The sequence below is a fragment of the Acanthochromis polyacanthus genome, chromosome 7, assembly GCF_021347895.1.
Source record: "Acanthochromis polyacanthus isolate Apoly-LR-REF ecotype Palm Island chromosome 7, KAUST_Apoly_ChrSc, whole genome shotgun sequence".
NCBI lineage: Eukaryota > Metazoa > Chordata > Actinopteri > Pomacentridae > Acanthochromis > Acanthochromis polyacanthus.
Window position 1 is genome coordinate 16844481 of NC_067119.1, and position 22354 is coordinate 16866834.

Below are 22354 nucleotides of genomic sequence, written 5' to 3' on the forward strand. Positions count from 1 at the left end.
AGACAGACATGAACTACTCAACGTGACTTCTGAGTTAATGGTTTGAATTAATTGTGTTTTGCTAAAATGAAACTTCTCAATCACCTCAACAATCAAACACATTATATGTGACATTTGTCTTTACATAACTGGTTACAATTCAGCATCTTGCAACATAAGTGTTCTGCAAGTCCATATAGCATATATATTCTTTGCTATATCTGCTTAAGACTGTGATGAAACCTGTCAGACAGCATGACAAAGTGGCTTTAGATGTTCTCTCATGTACAGTGTACAACAATAAAGCTGTGGTTAGGACAATTGAATGACCATGGTTAAAAGAAACACTGATTATTTTGAAATGGGAAATGAATGTAGCCAATAGTGTTAAGCTGATGAGTGGATGCCAATCAATCTATCTACTCACCTCCTGCATACACAGACTGTGTAGCTCTAAAACCACATCAGCTTGCTTCCTTTATAATTACTGCAGTAACTAAAGGTGCTGTCACAATGAAACATGACTGCTGGCCTCAATTAGCTCCTTGCACAAATAACATATGGGGTTGTATTTATGAGAAAACAGACGTGTACAGACTTCTGGACTTCCACAACAAGACCACTCCTGAAACCTCACGAAAATATTTCTGACATCTTCTTTATACTCCACAATGTTTTCTGGTGAATCGTCAAAAGAGAACAAGTGATTTCCCTGACTAGCTGTTCCTCATTGGTCAGAGTCAACCACCGAAATGAAAATCTATGTAGTTTTGTTCAGTGATGGCAACTGTTTTAAAGGGAATTGTACACCAAGCACATTTTAGGCTCACAGTGTCTACATTTATGATTTTCAGTTCAAACTAATATTGCTATATAATGTCATTTTACAATCGAGATGCATGAGATTATGGCCAAAAGGGGATGGAAGAACAAATTCAGTCACCCTTGAAATGAATCTAATCATGTACAGAATTCATAGTGTTCAAGTTACAGGACAATTTATCTTATTAATAGTTTTTATTGCTGCACAATTAGTGTCGATTTCTTGTCTGACACTGACAAAGTCATTATCAGATTGCTTCGTTTCGGTTGCGTCAGGGAGGACACACACAAATGACTCAGTCCGTGATTTGGCAAAGCTGCAAAGTATTCTTGAGATAACAGTTTGAGTGTGGCTGTATGCGAATAACTAAGTGGTGTTTCAGTTTATGCACAGCAGTGGAGAACATATGGGAGTGGAGGGAAAAAAGTAAAAGGAGGAAAGAACAAACAGAATGAGAGTTCATTGTGGATGATCTATTCAGGACCTGAAGTAATTGACTACACACGTGGTTATGCAAGATCATGAACAAACTTTCATTCTCCCTCCTGAATAAACACATACACACGCGCACACACACACACACACACGCGCACACACACACACACACACACACACACACACACACACAGCAGTCTATACAAACTGATCATTACAATAGTGACAACAACAAGCTCTGTTTCTGATTTCCCCGATGAGCTGCAAACCGTTTTATTGCTTGCTTGACTTGTTGGGAAGGTGTGTGTGTGTGTGTGTGTGTGTGTGTGTGTGTGTGTGTGTGTGTGTGTGTGTGTGTGTGTGTGTGTGTGTGTGTGTGTGTGTGTGTGTGTGTGTGTGTGTGTGTGTGTGTGTGTGTATTTCAGGGAGCACTGGATTGGATTTTGGTATGTATATACAAATCAAACTTTCTGCTTTATTATACTTTTAAATATCAAACTTTAAATGAATAAACAACTTAATAATTCAACGGCATTATCATTTAATTTAGTGTGCCTCTCGTCTTAATTGAATAAGGGGGAAACATGGCATCAATTATTGCTTTAATGCACAGAAATCATGAATGTAATGCGCTCCAGGAAAATGCCTTTCAAATCAATTAACCTCTGTGTTTGAGATATGTTCGGCAAATGAAAACGCATTTGTCTGCGTAAAGCCAAGCCATGTAAAAGCATTCTATGGGCATCTACAAATGAGTGATAAGGTGTTTACATAATTTGCGTGTATCTGTGTGTGTTTATTGTTGCTGTTTTTTTTTATGTTTCCTTAGATGAGAGGTGAGGAAAAAGATGGAAAGAAACTGGCTGATGGAGACCAAATGGGAAGTGGAGAGCAGATAAGTAAGAGCGAGACTTGGAGGCAAAAAACAGGGGCAAAGTCATTTTAAAGAAAAGATGTTCTCTTCACTCGGTTTACTCTCCCCATAGGAAATTGAGGGGAGAGATGTCAGACTGTACAGTACAATGATGAGGAGACTGATGGAGGGTTGAGGATCCACTTGGGGATACAGATTTAATCTGAGAGAGGTTACCTGCGAAGTTCTCCAGTGGTGTTAATAGGTGGAAAAGTTCTCTACTTTATTTGTCTTTCACTCTCTGTCACTCTTCCCTACTCCATTTCTCAGTGTCTGCCTGCTAAGTGCAGGCAGTCAGGTAGGCAGTGAAATTCCTATATTTAGGTCTTGCTCTTGTCTCTGCAGTCGCACTAAGGGATGAATAAAATGCTACATGTGGTGATCGGTGTATAAAACTTAAACTCGTGGCCTGTCGTGAGTGATCTCTGTTATATCCATTTAGCCAGACTTCACATGCACATATCAAAAAAAAAGCAAGAAGGCACTGATTCTGTGTGGCCGAAAATGTATGTACAATTACACAGCGACCTCCCACCACCTAACCCAAACACACAGGCACATACTGAAGGACACAGATGAAGATGTAAATCCATAGGGACTGTTAAGTGAAGTTAAGCGGGGAGGGAAGAATGCAAAGTCATTAAATAGTGCTGAGATATAAATTATTCATGCACATACATGTGAGGTTAGAAATTATACATGCACATATATCATAATGGAATGGTATGTAAAGTATGTCTTAGAACTGCAGTTTTCAAGCATCAGAGAGAAGACATTTTACTGTTGTCTGCATTTTTTAAATCACATTTGTAAGGGACCCACAGTAATGGGTCCTGACATATTTATCTGAGGGAAGCAGAGAACCATAATTTTGCCTCAAATCTTTTTTTTTTCTTTGCTGGTTCTACATAAAGCTCAACGACAAAGCTTGAAGTATATGGATTTCTGTTTTTTTAAGTGAAAGTGAACAGGGCCAGTTTTTAATGTATTCTTCCGCTTTTCCTTTTTTGCCTTTATTCACTGACTTTATAACTGCTGGTATATTTGACAAGTGACCCAAAAAGCACAGTTAAAAAAGTACAGAACCCCTAATGTTACAGTTAAAAGAAATTATTTTATTGCTGAAATGGCCAACATTTGAAACATTTTCATATTACAGACATCTTTGCGCTGGTTTGATTGGAAGCAACAGTTCTCCACAGATCTTTCTGTAGTAAATTGTGGTAGGAGGATAGAAAAAACTGTACATGTGCAAGAGTATATGGTTAGTACAAAATATCAAATTAGCAAAATATGCATACTCCTTTCACTGGCTCATAACTAGGTGATAGAAATCACTTATCACGTCATTCACATCCATTTCCAAAATGTAATTATTATTGCCTGGTTAATTTCTTACAGTGAAGTTGCTGGTATGTGTTATTAATAATCCCTGAAATCTACCAGTTTATCACTTCTTCTCCTGAAAGTTAATATTGTGTAACATGAGCGGAACAACTATTTGCGGTAAAACCAAAGACCCGAAGCCTCCGGAACACACATAATACTTATCTTCAAACTTCATATTGCAGCACATTGGTTGTATCTACTCATATCTTGCATTTAACCTTTGCCAAACCAGCTGTTTGTCAATTGATTTCTACGTTGAGTCCTGTTGCCTGGTCAGCAAAGCAGAAAATAATACCCAAGAAATCAATTTACACAATGTCAGCTGCACTCAGATGGATAAGGTGTCAGTTAGGTAGCCAGTGAGCTGGTCACTTAGTAAGTGTAACTCAGTCGTTACAACCTTGACAGTCTGGTAGACAGCTGACTGCTGGACATCATGTACTATACCTCTGAAGCAATGGACACTGAAATCTGCAGGGTGTGTGTCTGTGTAGCACGTGTAGACAGTTAGGGGCTGTTTTACAGCCATTCTGGCAGGAGGATACTCTTGGCACCCTTCACTTCTCAGCTGTCCAACACTCACTTTCTCTCTCTCTCTATCTCTCTCTCACACACACACACACACACTCCATCCTGTCACCCGTCACTCTGATTCCTGCTGTTCACTGAGGGTTGTCTCTGAGCCGGGTATGTCCAAATGCAGTCGTTTTGTTGCATTAACACATCTCTTGACCCCTCATGTAAACTGACACTTCTCCAGCAGGAGAAGACAACAAGCACAGACAAACACAGAAGGCAGAAACAGAGAAATGGTTGGACAGATGGATAGATGATCCAGGATACTCAGTCAACAAAAACAGTTAAAACCACTTGCAACAGCATCTTAACCTCATTAGGCAGCAAAAAGAAGATGAAGTTCAACTAATGTCACTTCAAAAAAGAATTGGACTTAAACTGAGGCCACATAATGCTCTTGTTTTCTCTGTTGCAGTCCAGAAAAACAGATGGCGCACGGTCCTGGTAAGGCAACTTTTAGACATTCACATTCAGGTTGTTGGAGCAGGTAATGATTGAATTATGGTTTTCGAGACAATGGGAGCTGTAAATTAGATTTAATGATTTGGTCTCTTAACATGGAAGAGACAAAAAAAAGCACTTTCAGAATGTCTCTACACAATTTCAATCCCTAAACCCTGGAAAAGAAAGTAGTGGGTTTGTCACACTGAGGTTTTTAGACATATGTAGTATCTATTCAGATTTAGTAGCAAAACAAAGTGATATCATGATCCCAATATCCAACTGACACAGTTTGGGGGAAAAAAAAGTCTTGATGCAGCAAAGACATGTCCTCCTTAAGCTCTCCATACATATTCCCTGTTAACTTTTGTGTTTAAGCAACCAAAGTGCTCCATAATTTTTTGTCCTTTGTTTAACCACACAAGGATGTACATGTTCATAATTTAACACCAGGCAACTTGCAGCATAATCGCAATCCACTGTGCAGTTCCAAAGTTATGCAACTCTGACCTCTGGAAATTGCAGCTCTCTACCACTGATTTCTTTTGTCAGAAATGTTTTGCTTCATGTCTTTTTTTTTCAGTAGTTTTTAAAAAATATTTCATCATGCTTTAACTGCTCTGCGCACAGGCTGTATTTCAGACAGAATATTGCAGGGAAATTGAATCCAATACGCTGCCAGCTGATGGAAATGAGATGTGCAAAGATGTTGCAAATTAGTGGCATATATATGTTTTTCAATTCGATACAGTTGGTTTTACGTGTTTTGCCGAAGGGCATCCCAGCAGGAGATGTTGAGAGCCCTAAGGTGTGAATGTTATGTCAATCAGCCATAACATTAAAACCATTTGTCTAATACTGTGTAGGTCCCCTAATGCTGATCATTTTGGTCCTATGATGGGAACTCTGCAGATCGGTTTTGTTGATACGAATCAGTTTGAATCAGAATCATTTGTACTAGTCATTCATCTGTGTCATATTACCTGAGATGAGCAGTTTTTATGGTGTGTCAAGGCTTATTGTCTTGCCAGTGGAGGCCACGGTAATCTGCAATCTATGAGAGTTCTTGCTGTCAGATACATATCAAAATAAGAGCCACATGAATGCCAGGACCCAAGGTTTCCCTACAGAGCGCTGCATCGTGCATTTTAATGAGAAGATTAATGTCATTCACATCAGCTATCAGTGGTTTTAATGTTGTGGCTGATCGGTTTATACGTGTCCTTCACAACTTGCATTAAGCAATGGCAAGTGGCCCACAACAAAGTGCAACGAGGCCAGATTTAAGGATGGTAAACAACAGCAATAATCATGACAGAAGTTAGACAAACATACACAAGGAGAGAGCACTAATCCTCTAGCGAGTTAGCTTTGGTAGAGACATGGTGAGTAAAGAGGGAACTAAGCAACTTGATGTGGAGAAGACCAGTACTGGCGTTTGTGGACATAGTCAGTCTGTGTGCTGTGTACATAGGCGAAATCGCTGTCTTTAAGGTTCATGTGTGTCCGCGGCTATGCAAATATGTTGCATCTTTATGTGTAAATGACATGTGGGTGGGTGTGTATTCGCACACTTGTGTATTTGTGATCCGCAGAGGCATGCAGCGCTAGGCAGACTCTGGCTGCTGTAATCCGAGGTTTACACGCTGTAATGCTGCTGAAAGCCTGCAGGCCTAGCTGGCAGTGAGAAAGAGAGTGAGGGCAAAAAAAGAGAGAGAAAAGAAGGGAAGACAAGAAAGAGACGCTCTGTGAAGGGCACTCATAAGGGACAAGAAATAAACTGATAAATGGAGGGAGAAAAGTCGAGATGGAGAAGGCGAGAGGAAGGGACAAAAAAATAAAATGTGTCGTAAAATGGAAAGATGCAGCAAAAATTGGGTGTATGGCATTAAAATAGACAATTTGCAACTGGACAAACACTACTTATTTCAATATTCATACTAATATTAATATTATTAATATATTTTGGGTAGAGCCATCACTACATACCTCTGTGGATCACAAATCACCATATTTTGTTTTACTTTAACTGTGCTAAACTACTACAATTTTCTATTTATAGACTGTTGTCAGCATACTGCTGTGGCTGTATTGATGTGCTTTGTTCTTTGCAATACATTTAAACAATGACCAACTAAAACACAGAGCAGTTTAAATTATTCACATTGGTGCATTCCTTCAGTGTGTATGTGTGGTTCAGTTGAACCAGATAAGGGACAGTTAATATTTAATTGTAACCATTTGGTCTTTCTTTTGTCCTCAGATAAGTTCTTGTTTGTGAATTCCATTTGAGGGTCTTCCTCACACTGTTTTTTTTTCCAGTTTTTAAACTGGAATCCTCTGTTCTGACTAACCCTGACCCCTCATAATAGTATTATAGTTGTTTGGCAGACACTTTTGTCCAAAAATAATTCAACATTTTCCCATACACATATAACAGGAACACCACTTTGGGAATGTTAATTAAATAAAATGAACTGATACAGATTTAATAATTTATATCTCAGCTAATTCCTTGGCTGAAGTGTTACTGAATAGTCACAGCATGCAAAATAAGTAATCACACAAGTAGCTGGAGGTGCCAGGAATGTGTTTGCTTAACATTACTGCTAAGCCAAAGCACTTAGGCAATATCTGTGGAACGCTGACAAAGTGATAATCATATGCCTGTGTTTTCACAGCCTGCTGTTTTCATCATTCACACAACGTAAGACTGGCATTTTCAAATTCGTCCAATTACGAGAGCTTTTCAAAAAGCCAATTTTCAGGATTTAGAAAAATGCTGACTTTTTTGTGAATAGAATGCTAAATAGAAAATAGGATAAACATGAAAAACTGAAGTGTTTAGAAATGTATTTGACATAACCAATATTTCTGACATGGTCTGAAATAGAGGTTGAAGACTTAAAACACAGTGAACCAGACTAGGGGAATAGGATGGATGGTCACACCCTAATATAAATTCAGTGAGATTTGGTTCTAAAGGCTCCTACTGGGAAGTTGGGGAAGGTAGAACAAGACAGAGTGAGTGTGGTGCAGAATGAGATGAGTGGAGAGGAGAGGAAATGAAATGAGAAGAAGGTACCACAAGAGGTGAAAGAAAAGGGAAGAAAAGATGGATAGCATATCAAACCAATGCAAATCTGCCCTCCACTACCACAACTGTAATCACTTTAGTATGTGCAGCCACACCCACACACACACACCCACACACACACACACACGCACACACGCAGGAACGTACGCACCGTAAATCCTTCTTGCCAGTGCTTATTAAGTGTATGAGAAAATCTAATGTCGGCCTGTGGTGATTCACTCGCAGATTATCCAATGATATGATTGTTTGGTATTCAGTCCTCCGGTAGCCTGAGATATGCGATGGTGTGAGTGTATGTGTGTATAGTGTGGAATGAAACTAGGACCATCAAAAAAAAAAGAGAGAGAAAAGATAGAGAAATTAATTTCCTTGTTTTTGGAGTTGAACACAGATAGATCAAACTGCATTTAAGAGAACTTTTGAAAACCGGCTAACATCTGTCAGCAGAACAGTAGCTGTTCACAGGTCAATGCTCTTTTTTCATGGACAAAATGTTGCAGCAACTGACCACATTTTGATTAGTAGGTAGCTTGTAGTCAGTTGTGTTTGATTTTATTATCTATTTAAGCGTCTATATGTCATCCCAGCATACAATGGGCAAAGGGCAAGAGAAACCAAAGACATGTACCAGTCCTTTGAAAAACAACATTCATATGCAGTTCCACATTCATTCGTGTAAGGGCATGCTGCAGCTTTAATGATGCATGAATAGATGTTGTGGGGTGATGGGGCTTTAAGCCCTGGACAAAAACATTATGGGTGGGTAAAAGAAAATATTGTTTCCTTACTGTGATTTTCTTAGTAAAGCAGGTCCTCGGGAGTTAACTGTTGCCTGGGGAACTCTTATTATGGTAAGTGTATATACTATGAAAAAGCTTCATACTGAAAATGAGGTCTTAGTAATTATAAGGGGAATAATTGGCTTCTGTTTTAAATAGCTTTGGGCCAATATTTACTGATTATTCAGTGGAAGAGTGAAGAGGCCATGATTGGCCTCTAGAGGCAGGATTATACCAAAGAACCAAAGTCGTGCAGCTGCTCTACGTGTCTGTAACCCTCTCTTTTAGTGCGCTTGACTGTCTCCGAATTCATGAGAGAGTAATGACCAATTGACTTTCTTATCAATTTTATACTTGGGGAATTGTGGAAATGGTTTGAAATTAATACACTGTTTGGACAAGAGTGTTTCTATTTTCATACAGACCTTCACAGACCACTGGGACCGAGATGTGGTGGCAAAGTAGACATTTTGTGTCATGAAGTGATAACAGGGGTTTTAGTGGTAAATTTGTGACTGCGGTCATACGGCGGCTAGTTTTGGACAGGAGGGATGTCGGGCAATAAAATGTAGTTAAGGAAAGGATGTTGAAAACCAGGACCGTGTGAGACTGATGTGCTGATGAGTTACATCAATTCACATCGCTCCTTCATCAGTTCCATCACTGCAGCAGCCCCCGCTTCAGCTGGAGCCAGCGGTAATATTTGTCACAGATTAAAATTGAAGAAAATCTGCAAAGTTTATGGGAAATTTTCCAATTTCATGGTGAAGTAAAATAGTGCTAGATAATGGCACTCACTCACCAAGATACCTGTCCCATTTTCCACAGGTTTTCCTTACGCAACTTAATTTCTAGCTGTGCCTTGCTTTTTTTTCCATTTCACCCTTGCGTGTTGCTGACCAAGGATACAATTAATTTGCATAATAAAAGTCCCCCCTCCGTGAAGATGAAGTTCTTTACCTCGTTAATGATTTCATATGGAGTTTCTTTTTAAGTTAAGAGAAACATTTTGAGCAAAATAAGCATTCAGTACTATACCTGAGCATTTCCACCTTGAGACTGCAATGTAGCGATAACTCAAAAATTTAGATTTAGATTTCCGGGGATTCATATGTAACAAACCTAAGGAACCAATCTTGTCAGCTTGTGGGGTGAGGCTTTCTGTATCGTTTTTCTCCTTCAGAGTCATTTTTTTGGGTCTGACACATATGGCTGAAATACTCCAATATTACAAATTGCCACTGTGTAGTGCAGGGTAGTTCCAATGTTTGAGCAGAGTCATAGGGGAGTTAGTTGTGCTCGAGGTGCTGTGAGCAGGGAAGGGTGGGTGGTGAGAGAAGAGGGAGACCTTACAGATGAAAGTAACAGTGGAGAGCTACATCGAAGCAATTTTAAAGCAGGAAGGGATTATTGTAGAGAGAAGGTAAACTTTTACATTAGCTTTTTTAAAATTATTAATCATTAATTTCCATCAATAATTTGACAGATTCTAACAATATTAACCAATAAGCAGAAGATGAGGCCCATGCATGCGACAAAAATGTTTTGTAGATTTACTGGAGCACCTGGTTGTGCCTTCAGATGGAGTCTCTTATTGTTTATTGGCATGAAAGAGTTTGCTGTGTGAAATACCATGACAAACTGAAGAGGTGATCATGTTGCACTTAAGAATCATGGGAATGTTAATGGTCAAATTCAAACTGTAGTGAGTATTAATAAGAAAGAAGTTTTGTGACTGCTAATTTACTTGTGTTTAAATTTTGATCGCTGTGGATAGGTGAGGCAATTTTTGGTGTTTGTGTGGCTAAAACCATTGTACGTATGTAGCTAGTAGTCGCTGTAGCTAGTAGTCGCTGTGTAGCTAATAAAGATTTGGCAAATTTGCAGCAAACGGTAAGCTTAATTCAGTAAAAATGGCCTCATCATCACATGGAAAAACCACCACTTCAGTGACTACTTGATTATTAATTGACAACATGGCTGACAATTAGTCAAGCAAAGTGTTTAAAATTTGCACCCCGACTTTCAATTACATAACTTTAATAGACAGACATAATGTGTTTTCAGGGTTGTGTGTATGAATGACGGTGCAATCATTTGTATCTTATCTGACATTTTAATTCCATTTTTTTGTTTTGTTTTTTGTTTTCAGGTAGGCACAGAAATACCTGCCAAACTCTTTTCATGGTGTTGTGTGTGTGTATGTATATATATATATATATATATATATATATATATATACATACACACACACACACACACACACACACACGCACACACACACACACACACACACACACACACACACACACACACACACACACACACACACACACACACACACACAATATATAGACAGATGACAGATGGATAGATGGATGACAGACAGACAGACAGACAGACAGACAGACAGACCTTTTTTTCTTTGTATCAGCATCTATAGCTGTCCACATTTCTTCCTGTCTTCTGGCACGTACCTCATTCTCCTTTGTGTTTGTCACATATTGATGAATTTGACATATTCTATTTCCTACTTCGGTACCTTTGCCTCAGATTTAGACTGGTGGTATCCTTTCCTAGTGGGAAAGTAGATGACATCCATGAGGAAAAATCTCAAGGATCACCATAACTCAGATATTTTCTTTTCTTTTCATCCTTGCTAGAGCAATAGTATTAAGGCATGACGTTCTGGCCTGATCCGGTGGCATATTTGTCTGTGCAGACACATAGCATTATTTCCATAAATAAATTGTTTGATTCACCTCACTTAAGCTCTTTCTTGGTCTATAATCCTTGACCAATCTATCTGCCCCTGAAGAGTGTCTCTCCTGTCTCAAGGTTTTGGCTAATGTCCTTCCTCTCCTTCGTTTCTGGGCCAGTTGCCCCTATTTACAGAGCCATGCTTAACACAAGGACACAACCTTGGTGTCAGATACCGCTGTTCTCTCACTTGCATTCCTTTGCCACTGATCCCTCAGTCATTCTGAGCTGCCACCTTAACCGTGCTATGTTTACAACCGGGTCACAGGCAATTAGGCCTCCTCCTTATCTCCCCTTCACATCCTTGCTTCTGTCAATCCATTTATCCATCCATCAATCAATCCATCCATCCACTACATAGCAAAGATTAACCCAAGGACTGACAACCCACATCATTTCCCTATTCCTCTCCCCCCCTCTGTCCATCCATCACTCTCCCTCTATACTCATCCATCCATTCATGTATTTGACTTAAAAACATTAGCTTGAGGGCTCAAACACGGCTGCTTCTTGGATTTTGTTTCCTTCTCTCTGTATCCATCCTACTGTCCTCCCACTATTTTTCACAGCACTCAGACCAGCAGGCCTCACAGCTGAACCTTTATCTTCCATCTACCCGGCAATTTTTTTTCTTCTCTCTCAGCATTGTATTAAAAACACAACATCCCAGACAAAGAGAGATTTACCAGTAATCTCCCTGCCTCAATACAATCAGTGAACACATGGTCCAACTGAGCGCTAAAGAATGAAAAGTAATTTGCAGAATAAAGAAATTCATGATTCACAACTGTTGGTAAAATTGCAAACAAAACATCAACATATAGCTGCCAGAATCAACAGTTTCAGAATTCAGCCCTGCACTCAAACATGGTTCAAAAGGGACTGTTTCTGTTAAAATGCAGACGAGGACATCTCATACTTCACTACAGCACAGTAGTAGAGCAAATCAAAAGGGTATGGGTTGGTCCAAGGGGGCCGGCATCAGAGATTTATAATGCCGATTTCTTCAGCACTCCTCGGTATGTTTTACATTTCAGGAACACGATTTATACAGACAGTTGTGCTTGCTGTATTGCAGAAACAGGTATGGACCAGAATGAAAAATTTTCTGTAGTGCCCACACAACAGCACTGCTATTCTTTCATACTGATTTCTTTCTTTCCATCAGATTCTGGGAGCCGTTTCCAACTCCAGAATTTTAAAAAATAATAATAGTAATAATAACACAGCAGAACCTTCGCACAGCACATGCAGCCACCAGCAGCATTTTCTTAAGGTTCAATGTGCTTGTGCTCAGTTTCTTTATGTCACTGCACTGAATCCGTTTTGGCTGAGACATGAGACGGGATTGACAGCGGCGTATCAGGGGAATAAAACTTCTCCTGGCTTGTCTCAACAAACAGAGAAGCAGACGAGTGGCTGCCGGGCTAGTGTTTAGTGTTACCCATACTGTTTACACAACGGATGTTTTTGTTTGGCGCCACAGTGAATTTCCCAATGGGGTTTGTGTGACAGCAGGTAATAGTTAAAAATGCTGTCTCGCACTCCTTTCCAATTTCATATTTGTTTGCTTCACTTATCTGCATCTCTTATGTCTCGCCACCCCCGACGCCCTGGCTCTCTAAAGTTTTTGAGATCTCTTTCCCCTTTCTGCAGACAAATGCGACAAATATTCATATGCAATGCCACACTTTAGCTAATAAAAGAGGACCGGAGGCAGTTCGTCAGCTTCAATTAGTTTCCAGTGTCCGCTGTGCAGTGGTCACCCAGAATATTGTAAGTTGCTCGTCGGTGCATGTGTGTTCACTCATGACTGACACAACCCTCCAGCTAAAAACAAATCGGTGTCATCAATCAGGCCACAGAGGAAGCCGGCAAATACTCAAGTATTCATGAGTTCACAAGGGTAAAAGCTGTTATCACAAAGGTTGGGAAAAAAAATATCTATTTAGTGCTCCTGCCTTATCCACACTTTAGAAAAGGACGGGATAAAAGATAAGACAGAGAATTGAAGCCTTGAAGGAATACCTCAACACTTTGGGAAATGTGCTTGTTTGCCACCTGACTGGGAGTTAAATGAGCAGATCAATATCAGTCTAATCTCTTTTAGTTCTGCAGCAAGATTAGTCTATAACAAAACTGGGAAATTGCCCATCTTAGTCAAAGCAGAAACAATATTGCTTGCTACCAGTACATCCAAGCATCAACTGGGATTCGCTTGGATGTTGTGCAGCATGCAAAGGGAGCAACTTCATTGCAAAAACCACACTAATCAGATCTCCTGCTCTCATTATCCACAAGAATTAATGCACAATTTGTTGGAGGCACCTCTGACAGAGCGAGAGAAGCAGTTCCCCTGTGATTCGACTGATGTGCTAAGCTTGGCTGCTCCTACCTCATATACACCGATCAGTGGTGTATATCATTCTATCATTCTGTTCTGCCTATAATTCTGTTCGTCCAGTTTAGCACGGGGATGTTCTGGGATGGTGGCAGTGAATTCGGTGGGTCCTGTGGATTGCTTGGTGGGACCTACCTAGATTAGACTTATCCTGACAAATCCCACAGATGCTCAATAAGATTTAAATCTGAGGAGTGTGGAACCCATGTAAACAGCTTAGCTCTGTCGTATCCCCTGTGCCATTCTTTTGCAGTTTTTGCAGTGTGTCGGGGTGCATTGTCCTGCTGAGGATGGCAACTGGCATCAAGGACTGCTGTTGCCATGTGGGAGTAAGGGCTTGGGGGAGTTGCTTGACTGCATTGTAACAGGAGGATCGATGTTATTCACTTCACCTGTCAGTGGTCATAATGTTGTGGCTAATCGGTATTTATGAATTGTGTGCTGAACACAAATAGATGAAATTAATGCAATCTCTTTATTTAAGTCCACCAAAGAAGTGTATTACGCAAAATGTCAGACAACTTTAAAACAGGCTCAATTATGGATGACAGACTCAGTGATCAAACCTTTGCTGTTACATTATCTTTGTATGAAAATGGCTTAGCAATTTCCACTAATGCACAGCTGGTATTAGAAAGCAAAGAGTGTCAGAAAATAACACAGGATCTTGTGTAATTTTGAATGAAACACTAAGCTGAAGTGCTCTTGGACACATAGGCCAAAGTAAAAAATGAATGAAGGCTCTTTATAGCAAGCAGGGAAAAAAAAGAACAGCTGAATGTTGCAGTAAATGTAGAAGTACTTGTTCTTTTGGTGGCTGCTACATGCTGGTTTTTAGTGTTGCTATTCTGATGATATTCAGGTTTGAAATATATTTTGTATTATGTTAACCTTAATCATGCATTTTAAAAATAAGTTTTACAAACGATTATAATGGATGAAACGCTGAAGTTTAAACATGAGAAAAATCACATTCTCTCATCTTTTCTCTGAATTTGGGAAGTTTGGATGTTCATTAATACCACTCCTGAATGTTTCACCTCAAACGCAATTGTTTTTGGAACATACATTAGCTAACATAGTGTTTTCTTTCTTTCTTTAAGCTGAGTTATTCTTCAATATCCCCTTTCTGTCATTCCACAGTACATGATAGCATCAGCATAGACCTCACACGTAATGAAAGAGCAACTATGAGGCAACGAAAATCTTACAGACACACAAATGCAGGTCCACACACGAACACACGCATACACTCAGAGCAATCAGGTGAGATGACCGGGAAGGAGAGAAGTGAAGGGGAAAGAATCTGTGAGGCAGGACAAATCAGTGACGTCCTCTCCTCTCTCCGTGTCCCTGCTCCTCAGACCTTCCCTCCTGTTTCTTCCTTTCAGCCAGGCATCCTTACTGCTTCTCCCCTTCTTCAACTTCCCGCCCTCTCCGTCCTTTGCAATCTCCCACCTGGCCTGGAGGTACGGGAGACATGCTGAATAAAGATTCATGCAAATCTACCCAACAGGATGGAAAATAGGGATCTTTCTACCCTTGCAGATATTTTTCCTTCTATCGCTATCTATCCACCCTTCGCTCTTTGCATGTTTCCACTCAGATTTGCTTTCTATCGCGCTGTGATTTGTTTATTTTATTTCACTCCCTTTCTAACTTACTGTCCCTCATTTTTCTGACTCACATAATGCCCGTCTCTGTATCTGCCTTTACATGTGACTCATCTGGTGCGTTGCCTCGAAAACTCCCTTTCTTTTCTCATCACCCTCTTTATCTCACCCTGTCGAATTTTTTTTCTTCACGTAATAGTAACCATCAGTTCCAGTGTTGTTGCCCCTCATCTAGCCTTCCTAAAATAGAGCTTGATAACTTGCACTTGCCTTTAGAGCTGATTTTTTTTCATGATCAGAGCACATGTGAGAGGCTGCTGTATACCTAAATGTTGTGCATGAAAAATCTGAATTTAATAAACACCTTATTATACCCATTTCCTTGTTAGCAACCGTGGCATATTTGATATCATCATAAATCCTTATCTGGCCTTTAGGTCTTAATTATTATCTTCGCTCTGAAAACAGAACTGTGCTTATTTTGAAACAACGGCACACGTACAACCTCACAGTGAAACAGCTACATATTTCTATGTACTTAAATCTCGACCTCAAACGCTTCTTAAAACTTTGGTTTTACACTGACTAATATGTGCGTAAATTCAGGCTCCATCAGTCCATCACTGAGTTCCAGACAGAAATACCCAAACAAAAGATGGGCTGCCAAAAATTCTGAAGAGATACTGACGGTGTCCAGAGAATGATGTAATGTGTGTGGGCAACATGAATGTCTACTCAAAATATTCATGTTGCCCAGCGAATTCTATTGACCCCCTGACCTCACATGTAGAAACACCAGCAGGTTTCCAAAAATTGCACAACAATAATTCAACATCTACTAGAAGGATTGCCACTAAGGTTTCCACATCTTTCTCAGAAAATCTCTCCTAATGACTGTGGTGATGCTCTGACTTTTCCTCTAGTGCTTCCATGAACTTAACATATACAGCACCCTCCATAAGTATTGGCACCCCTGGCTAAGACGTGTTAAAAGCCTTAAATGGAATTAAATTTTATTGCAGAAGCATACTCACACACTGAAAATTGTAGAAAAATGTATTATAGGAGAAGCTTTGGTGCTGTTTTGTTGGCAAAAGGGGGTTGTAAAAAATATTAACATCAGGGTTGCTAATCATTTTGGCACATGATTTGACGTAAAATAATTATTTCTTAATGTGTGATTTTTTTCCCCACTGAATAAATGCACTTGAATTAAAGGTTGGATATTTCTCTTTTTTCATTGTGGTCCTATATTATTTAGAAAAAAAATGAATTTATTAGAAGCTAAAGAACACATCTTAACCAAGGGTGCCAATAATTATGGAGGGCGCTGTATGATTTTGACTTCTACATCTCAACAACTATTAATTTGTGCTGTAAAATTGCTACAGATGTTCATGGCTCCTTCACTCCAGCAGTGCTAATATGTATGAGAACATAGCAACTGAGAAGGTGAACATGATACACATTTAACTGTGTCTCCACCAAAGTTACATTCCTATGAACAGCATTGCGCTTTTCTTTTCAAAAGAAATGGAATTTCATTTGGAGACAAACATGTGTTCTTACCTATGACACTTTACTCCATGTAGGCGGGTAGGAGGAAGGGATAGGGGCATAGATTGGCACAGGACCCCACCTTTCCCTTCAGAAAAAACAGAGTCCACCTCCAATGTGGGACTAAATTATATTTAGTCTTAAGTTTTGTTGTTTATTTTTGTTTTCACTCACTCTTTGATTTGGTTTAAGCACCAAAACTACATGGCTAGGGACTGGAAAATATCATGATTTTGCTTCAACCAAACCATTATATTACCTATTCAAAGCTTTTCATCCATTTTCTGGGTTACCATGGTGATGAGTCACACTATCTAATATATCAGTGGTTATTAAAATCAATGGCAGAGACATGTTCATTTGTAATGAATTTATGATGCATGAGAAATGTCATCAGGCAGAAAAAAAAAACACTCCTCCCAAAACGTAACTGAGAATGCATCTAAGTATAGAAATGTAACTGTGTGGAACTATGAGTGTAAACATTATATCTGCATGCCGCTATATTTATGGTGGTAGAATAAGTATAGACGCACAAATTCAATTGCATAGCCATTGCTCTTGTTTTTAATTCTATATAGGCATGATAGCTCTAGTTTTATAAACCACTTCAGTAAAAGCCATTTCACATATTTCAAACATGTTTGATTTTAAGAGATGATATCTGGAGTAGTTCAGTGGAATGCTGCACTGTGAGCATGTGGAAGGAACATCTGAACAGAAACCAGGGACAGGATATTAGTCTGTGAGCCAATAACAGGTAAGTTGTTGAGAAAGAACAAAAAAAAAAAAAAAAACAGTCAATTTTTATCCACACAACTTAGGATATTGTGTTGTGCCAGTGTAAAGCCTGGTATTCTTTCCAATAGAAAGTAAAGACATATGTTACAAGAGTAAATGTAAACATGCAGATGCCATTGATTAAGTTTAACTTTTTCATAGTTTGTACAGACATAAAATCTCTTCTAGTTCAAAACATAAAACTCATACCCCACTGAAACAATAAGTGAAATGAAAATGGGATTAAAAGCAAACAAAAACGTGCTTCTGAACTGTTCAAGCTAAACAAACAAACAAAAAAAAAAAAACCAAAACAAACAAAAAAAGATTTATGTCCTTGTTCTGGGACAACAGTTCAGTACTTTTGCTCACACAAGAAGACAAAGCAACAGAAGAGCTTGATTGAGATTTTGCGTCTGGACCCGGAGGTTAACATGTCTGCAGAGCACATCTGTTCTCCGTTATATTTTATGAAAAATAAATATAACAGCTTTATGTGTCACTGCAGCTTAAATTTAGAAAAGAAACTCTGTCAACAATAATTAACTGTCTGGAATTATGAATTGCTTGCTAAGAAATCTGCGCTGCGTATTCGTCTGTGTGTGCGTGTGTGTGTTTGTGTATGTGCGCCTCATAGGGAGAAGAAGAAACCCCGCGTTTCTCTGCGTTACGGACTGATGGTCATGCCGAGTGACAGAAATTGTCATGCAAAGTGAATAGGGGTTAGCTTAACGTTTTCAAACATGCCAGAAGATTTATGCAAACGTGTGTGTGTGCCTGCGTTCACATGCGTTCCAGAGTGACTGCAGCTATTAAGTCCATTTGAGTTGGTGAGCACATTAAGTCATCACATGAAAAAAATAATAGAAGTCTTTCAATCTTTCCAAACATGTAATGGAAGGAAATGTTTTTACACATGATAGCAGGACTGTGAGGGTCTTCCAAGGTCCACTGACTCTTTGAAGCCACTTAACATAATTTACCACATGTCAGATGGGACTGGAGATGATAATTGAAGGTGACCTCAATTTAAGAACACTGCTTTTTACAGGTCATTGATTTCTGTAAAGAGGGAGAATATTTCTCTCTCTCTTCCAAAAGATGGAGAATATGTGCTGATGTGCGAGGAGGAGGAAGGCACGGACATATGTGAGAGAGTGTAATGATTGTGACTCGATTATGACCTGTGCTGCTGTTTTTATCTTTTGTATGGAATCTATAAGGATGAGGTCATCTATCTCCTTTCTAGCTGTCTTCCGTGCTCTTCTGCTTGTTTCATTTTACTTTGACATCTACCCCGTCCCCTCCCTTATCTCCTCAGTTAGCCGCAAACCGTTTTATACTGCGCTTGTTCTAAAGCATTTGATGGCGTTTTTCCTCTGTGAAGTAATTTAAGATGTCGCAGATAGCTAACGAAGCAATTACACATGGCAGACTTGTCGCCTCTATGTAAGAGATCAGTGGAGCCTGTCAAGCCCGCAGATGTATAGAGAGAGAGATATAGGCTCCTGTGTATAGCTACTGAAGGTAATGGAGCAGAAAGCCAATTCTACCACAGTGTAGCAGTAATAATTATGACTGATCTCAGCTGTCTGCTATTATCATTATCACTAGACAACTGCATGTATATGTGTGAAGTATGATAGGGATTAATGTCATGACAAGAGATTGGGGATTGAAAAAGGTGAAAGCAGACTGGGAAGAGGTTGGGGCTTCATGAAAGCAGGCAGGACAGAGGGAGGGAAAAGATCAGAAAACATAAAGAGGGAAGGGAGTTGCACAGAAAGAAAGAGTTCCTCAGAAGAGTAACTTAATTAAGGTATGATAGGAAAACATAAAAAAAGCTTGACTGTGTGCCTGTCATTAATGAGACTTTCAGCAGGGATAAGGAGGCTCAAAGAGGAGGAAGAACAGTGAGGGGGGAGAGGAAGGAAAGCTCAGGTTGAGTGGTATTCTCAATACATTGTAGTGTTAATACTATAATTAGAGGAGTATGCGCATACTGTTAATGGTGTGGTCAGGCACACGAGCTATGCATCTCAGCGTCCCAGTAGTAGCAATGTAATTTGGCTCTTTGGGGCCTGTTGCCCATAATTTAGAATTCTTCAAAATAGAATGGGGCTCAGATGCAAATAAAATACATGTGACTCCCCATGTTCTGAACACTAATGTTTGTGGTTTGGGTGTGGGGGAGGCAGAAAGAGAGACAAACACCCAGAGACAAGAGGAGATAGATTATCTATAATTAATCCAGAAAAATAACCAGTGTTCATTTCATGTGGTTCAAGGGTTTGACATGTTTTTTTTTTCCTTCCAATTTTTCTTGGGAAAGGTCATTGGCGGGTGAAACCTCAGCATTTGCAACTGGTAAAACACACAATTATCACAGAATCAAGGCTAAATAATTGAGCAAAGGTTCGTACAAGAAATGCGAGGGATCAAATATTTAGCAGTGAGGCTTCTGTCCCGTGACCATGGGGAATGTTAAATACAGGCTGATGTCGAAATAGCGCAGCACACTTAAGAGAATATTTCCAAGAGAATCTCTACAAGTAAATGCATGACAAAGATAATCTAGCAGCTGCTCAAATAATGAAAAATAACTGGTCCCCAGTCTGCGGAATTGAGGGCCATTGTTGGCAATCTATAAAAAATGAATAAAAACTGTTCCAACTCTTTCTTTTTTTTATGCTGGCTCCTGATACTCTGCCATTATTAATGTTTATAAAGTGCCAGCCTGAATTGAGAAATATACACTGTCTGGGTCTGTCTGACAGCCTCCCTGATCACTGGCAGTTATAAAAATTAAAACAAAAGATCTGCACGTTACACTTCATGACAATGCGACATGCTGGTTCAGTTTACACAGGTCCTTCTTGGATGTTTCTTCTACCATTCGTCTGTATGTCTTGAACGGAGCACTTCACATTATTGGGACGGTAATATGCTCCTGGATACTTCCAAGTATATGTGGGTAGGAAACACCATGGCCACATTGGACTACAATATTTGGATGCATTGCAATAAGCAGCCATCTGCACTCCACAGTATTGGTAATTCCCAATTCACACATGAGATTAGGATAACTGAATCCTATACCATAAGAAAAGAAAGAATTGTCACTCAAGCTATTATTAAAAGGAAAACAACAGGGTTATTTTTCATTTTCATTAAGCTACACTGAGGTATATAATCACCTTTTACCTATTTTCACAATGCAAAGGAGAATAGGAGAAATTTTGCACATTTAACAGTTCTTGTCCTTCTCCATCGCAGCGGGTTTGCACTGCTATTGTACTTAAAGTCGACCTTTCTGTAACATACTCACTGCTACATTTGGGAATCATGGGTAATGGAATGCTTGAGCAGTGAGAGAAGCTCGCCATTATTTTCTACTGCTATCCCAGGGCTTTCATTTCTTTTTAGCCTTTCCTCTGCACACATTCATACACACACACTAGGTCACACAGGACTTTTCTCTGCTTTTCTTCTTGGTGGTGGGGTGGTTAGAGGCAGACTATTTTCACTAACCCTTTTCTCCAGGATGACATACATCCTGCCATGTCTTTATAGTTGCATAGATGCTCAGTGTGGACACCATTTAACAGGGCTCCACATGATGTGCAAGGGCTCGATTCAGCTACAAGAGAAAGCTACTACGCCAGCACTCTGAGAGGAATATCAGTCCCTCTTTAGTCATTTTATGCCATGTATGAATTTAATTGAATCCCAATGACAGACCAACAAATGTTCAGAGCATTAAGGGAGACTGTGGCAGGAATACTGTATAACAAGTGCTTTAATTCCCTCAGAAGTAATTATGCTCTCTGATTAGGGAATTGTGCGTTAATGTAATTATGCTGTGCTTTAAAGATTAATTTTGTCTGTGATGGCATGCTGCGTTATGTCGGTGTCTCACCACATTATCCATAATCACAGCCCACTGTTATCTGTAAAAAGATCCCTCTGGCGTGGAGGACAGACACACTGTGAATGTGTGTTTGAGGGGGTCTTATTTTCATGCGCTGCTGTGAGTGTGTGGTACAAGAAGGAATGTGCTGAACCTGTGCACACAGATGTCTCTCCATCCAACAGAAATATATGAAGATAAGGCACTGCAAGCGTGATATATCTCTCTAATCCTAACCCATATCTGCCGTTTTCATTTCAATATGCATAATCAACCAACACCGAGTTATTCATATCGGGAAAGATAGTTTCTACCAGGGAGGATGGGGAATGTTAAAGAACCTAAACTGTGAGAACAAAGGAGTCTATTGTCTTTTCCCAAACATATACTGACATATTTCAAGGATGTATGCTCAAGAGTGTCATGCTCTGTTTAAAAATAAAGACAAACATAATAGTATCATATATTATTATTACATGAATCTACATACCAGATTTGAATTTATTGCCTCAGTCACTGTATATACAGTATTTTTACAAAACCAGACACAGCCACTGAAACACTCTCACACAAGTGTACACTACCAAACAGTGTGATTAATATGTGTGCATGGCTGCGAGGGGAAGGGCTGCCTTTCATGAAGCCTGTTAAAATTCATTATGCATGTATCATTACTAAATACCACTTGAAAATGCTCCTAATTAATCCAGTTAACACCAGGCTTTATTGAAGGGGAGGTGAGTTACTGAGCTGATGCTGTATCTAACTGGTGCACAGAAAAACATCAGAAAAACGAGTAAGCAACCCGACATGCGAAAACAAAGAATGTAAAGGAGCATTAACTGCTTCTTCGCATTTGTTCAGCTAGAATTATTGATGGTTTAGTAAAAAAAATAAAATA

The 22354-nt window shown here is 39.5% G+C and overlaps 1 protein-coding gene across 1 annotated transcript in view; it reads right to left on the bottom strand.

Annotated features, from left to right (window-relative positions):
• The window catches only part of grid2 (glutamate receptor, ionotropic, delta 2), a 537930-nt gene that overhangs the window by 133205 nt on the left and 382371 nt on the right, over positions 1–22354 (bottom strand).